The sequence below is a fragment of the Salvelinus sp. IW2-2015 genome, unplaced genomic scaffold (genome assembly GCF_002910315.2).
Source record: "Salvelinus sp. IW2-2015 unplaced genomic scaffold, ASM291031v2 Un_scaffold2701, whole genome shotgun sequence".
Classification (NCBI taxonomy): Eukaryota; Metazoa; Chordata; class Actinopteri; order Salmoniformes; family Salmonidae; genus Salvelinus; species Salvelinus sp. IW2-2015.
The window spans coordinates 24,528-29,136 of NW_019944007.1; positions in this window are offsets into that span (position 1 = coordinate 24,528).

A 4,609-nucleotide genomic window follows, 5' to 3' on the forward strand; every position below is an offset into this window, starting at 1 on the left:
GGTTGAGATGGAAGAGCAGGAGGGAGGAGGGAGGTGGAGAGATGAAGGGAGGATGAGGTAGAGGGAATCGGAGGGGGGGGGTCTCGGCTGGATGTCTACCCAGGGAACCAGGCTATAGACAGGTTCACATGATAAAGAGCACTTATTGAAATGGAAACCAGTGTGGTGGTAGGGAGAGAGAGATAGACGTCTGGTGGGTAGAGGGAGAAGAGCAGCCAGTCCTGGTGGGTAGAGGGAGAGAGAGATCAGGCCAGTCTGGTGGTAGAGGGAGAAGAGATCAGGCCAGTCTGGTGGGTAGAGGGAGAGAGAGATCAGGCCAGTCTGGTGGTAGAGGGAGAGAGATCGGCCATAGGCAGTCTGGTGGGTAGAGGGAGAAGAGGTCGGCCAGGAGGGAGGAGAGGAAACAGAGGAAGAGAGAGGTACAGTGTTAGCAATTAGTCAGGGAGATACAGAGTAGGCCTTCACAGTAGAAGTCAGTACCCAATAACATTCACTGTTTTTCAGTTCCCCCACAGTATTACTTGATAAACACAGATAAAACACAGTAAAACCTTCATGACAACATGTCAGTACACAGTCATTATCACTAGTAGTACTTTGGGGACATCATCACTGTAGCATGGCTGCCCATTATCCTGTCAGAAACATGTTACACACCACTGTCATTCATGGCCATCTGTGCAGACTGCGTGGCCAAAAGGCTCTATTTTCATGTCGTCCAACAAATGTAACGCCTGGAGTTTGCTAAACGGCGTTGGCACTTGGATTGGAACCGGTGCTTTGGACAGAAGACATAATAGAGCTGTGCAGTGAGTAATGGGAACAAACTGTTCTGTCCTCTTCTCTTGTCTTCTTTTAACCATGAATAATAGATGCTCCACTCCACGGTTGCTGTCTGTCCGTCCGTCCGTCCGCCCGTCTGGCTGGCTGGCTGTCCGTCCGTCCGTCCGTCCGTCGTCGTCGTCCGTCCGTCCGTCCGTCCGTCCGTCCGTCCGTCCGTCCGTCTGTCTCTCTTCACACACTGGCCTACCTACCCCCCCACCCACCACTGTGTGTGTGTGTGTGTGTGTGTGTGTGTGTGTGTGTGTGTGTTGTGTGTGTTGTGGTGTGGTGTGTGTGTGTGTGGTGTGTGTGTTGTGTGTGTGTGTGTGTGTGTGTGTGTGTGTGTCATTTAATATAAGAAATATTCACAGGACAGTTTGATCCAATGGCCTGGGGACCTCTTCACCACAATTATTACTAGATCATTAGATTATATTAAATTCATTCTTTGCTCAGGTTATTATGGAAATATAAGTGTTTTAATGACATCAAACTGTTTATACTACTGTATTTGTGCAGTGTCCAGTCAGACTTGCATTCACATGCCCCCTAGTGCGACCTTAGGCTTACTGCAGGCCAGGACTGCTGCTAGAGACAAAGCAGAGACAAAATCACCAGCAGCACTACTCTCCACATAGAGATAATTGAGGGAAATAGATAAATTAGCAAGCACAGATATCCACATGTATAGCATATGTACACAACCTACATTGAAGCACATATACATCTTGCATTTCATCAAACCTAAACATGCGTTCTTGATATGCAGTGGGGTCCGAAATTATTGACACCCTTGATAAAAATCAGCAAAAATGACTGTATAAAGTAAACATTAAAATACTGAGCTATATTGTATGCTCAACATTTTTGGAAATTACATTATTTTATACGAATACAATTGCTTAGATAAAGAGATTTTGTTTAACATAATAGAAAATATATATATATATCAAAATGTCGCTCTTGCTGCTGGTGATTCTCTGATCCACCTCTCCGCAGACGACACCATTCTGTAACCCTCTGGCCCTTCTTTGGACACTGTGTTAACAACCCTCCAAGAGCTTTATGCCATACAACTCTCCTTCCGTGGCCTCCAACTGCCTTAAACGCTAGTAAAACCAATACATGCTTTCCAACCGTTCGCTGCCGCACCCGCCCGCCCGCCCGACTAGCATCATACTCTGGACGGTTCTGACCTAGAATACGTGGACAACTACAAAATCCTAGGTGTCTGGCTAGACCGTAAACTCTCCTTCCAGACTCATATCAAACATCTCCAATCCAAAATCAAATCTAGAATCGGCTTTCTATTTCGCAACAAAGCCATCTTCACTCACGCCGCCAAACTTACCCTAGTAAAATGACTATCCTACCGATCCTTGACTTCGGCGATGACATCTACAAAATAGTTTCCAATACTCTACTTGGCAAATTGGATGTAGTCTATCACAGTGCCATCCATTTTGTTACCAAAGCCCCATACACCACCCACCACTGCGACCTGTATGCTCTAGTCGGCTGGCCCTCGCTACATATTCGTCGCCAGACCCATTGGCTTCAGGTCTTCTATAAATCTATGCTAGGTAAAGCTCCGCCTATCTCAGCTCACTGGTCACCATAACAACACCCACCCGTAGCACACGCTCCAGCAGGTATATCTCACTGGTCACCCCCAAAGCAAACACCTCCTTGGCCGCCTTTCCTTCCAGTTCTCTGCTGCCAGTGACTGGAACGAATTGCAAAAATCGCTGAAGCTGGAGACTTACATTTCCCTCACTAACTTTAAACATCAGCTATCTGAGCAGCTAACCGATCGCTGCAGCTGTACATAGTCCATCTGTAAATAGCCCACCCAATCTACCTACCTCATCCCCATATTGTTTTTATTTACTTTGCTGCTGTTTTGCACACCAGTATCACTACTTACACACCATCATCTGCTCATCATCATCTGCTCATCTATCACTCTAGTGTTAATCTGCTATATTGTAATTACTTTCCTACTACAGCCTATTTATTGCCTTACCTCCTCACGCCATTTGCAAACACTGTATATATACTTTTTCTGTTGTGTTATTGACTGTACGCTTGTTTATTCCATGTGTAACTCTGTGTTGTTGTTTCTGTCGCACTGCTTTGCTGCTCTATACTGTTCTACTCTGCTCTATACTGTTCATACTCTGCTCTATACTGTACTACTCTGGTCTGCTCTATACTGTAGTACTGTGCTCTTACTGTAGTACTCTACTCTGCTCTATACTGTAGTACTCTGGTCTGCTCTATACTGTAGTACTCTGCTCTATACTGTAGTACTCTACTCTGCTCTATACTGTAGTACTCTGCTCTGCTCTATACTATGCTACTTGCTCTATACTGTTCTATCTGCTCTATACTGTAGTACTCTGCTCTATACTGTAGTACTCTGCTCTGCTCTATACTATGCTACTCTGCTCTATACTACTGTACTACTGCGCTCCATGTTACAGTAGGCTGTACTACTCGCTCCATGTTACAGTAGGCTGCGCTCCATGTTACAGTAGGCTGTACTCCTGCGCTCCATGTTACAGTAGGCTGTACTACTGCGCTCCATGTTACAGTAGGCTGTACTACTGCGCTCCATGTTACGTAGCCTGTACTACTCCTCACCTCTGTTTTCATGCGCTGCTGCCTGACTGCATTTCCTACAAAGGTTCTGGGGACCATGTGCATTTCTATTGGTTTGGGATTGTCTCTATTGTTGAGCTCCTGATATCCATAATAGCTGGAGATGGTATATAGCCTATGCCAGGGACTGTTGTGGTTTCTACAGTCACACACCTCCAATCTGATATGGGCTTTTATTGTATTATGTGCCAAGTGTTTTGTTATGTTTACAATTCGTCATATTGCTTGTGTGTGTGGGTGCATGCATGCGTGTTTGTGTGTGTGTGTGTGTGTGTGTGTGCGTGTGTGTGTGTGATTGAGGCAGAGAGCTGAGATAAAGAGAGAGAGAGGAAAGGAAAGAAAGACAGAGAGCAAGAGGTAAATGAATATTCTGTTCCATGTCTCTCGGCTGTTTGCTCATTCCTGCTCTGTGCGCTGAGAGTCCCGTTGGCGCGGCTCACAGGATGTGAGAAATTAAATACGCAGCCTGTCACTGGAATACCAATTTATCCCCTTTATGTGTGTGTGTGTGTGTGTGTGTGTGTGGTGTGTGTGTGTGTGTGTGTGTGTGTGTGTGTGTGTGTGTGTGTGTTGTGTGTGGTGTGTGTGTGTGTGTGTGTGTGGTGTGTGGTGTTGGTGTGGCAATGGTCGTCAAATTGATAAAAGGTAAGAAATACAGTTCTGTTAAATGTACCAGCTGAGTAATGGAGGATACTGAACTCTTTTTGAATTAAAAAATGACATCAATATTGACTGTATTATAGTACATAAACAATAGTATAATGAGAGACTTCAGCTATTCATTGAACGTGAAATATCATATTCTAGGGAACTGCCTGTCAACTTGGCTTTTCCACAAAGTGCAACATTACTTATTCATGATTGATGTAATCTAGAATATTAAACACAAGGTGGAAAGGTTTTGTGTCAAAATAGCAGCCACTTGATGTGAACATCAACATGCAGTGCATTCGGAAAGGATTCACACCCCTTCCATTTTTCCAGATTTTGTTACATTACAGCCTTATTGTAAAATGGATTAAATAAATACAAAATCTCATACATTTACACACAATACCCTATAAATCGAGACAGTTTAAAAAAAACTATTTTGCAAATCTATTCAAACTATAAAACAGAATAT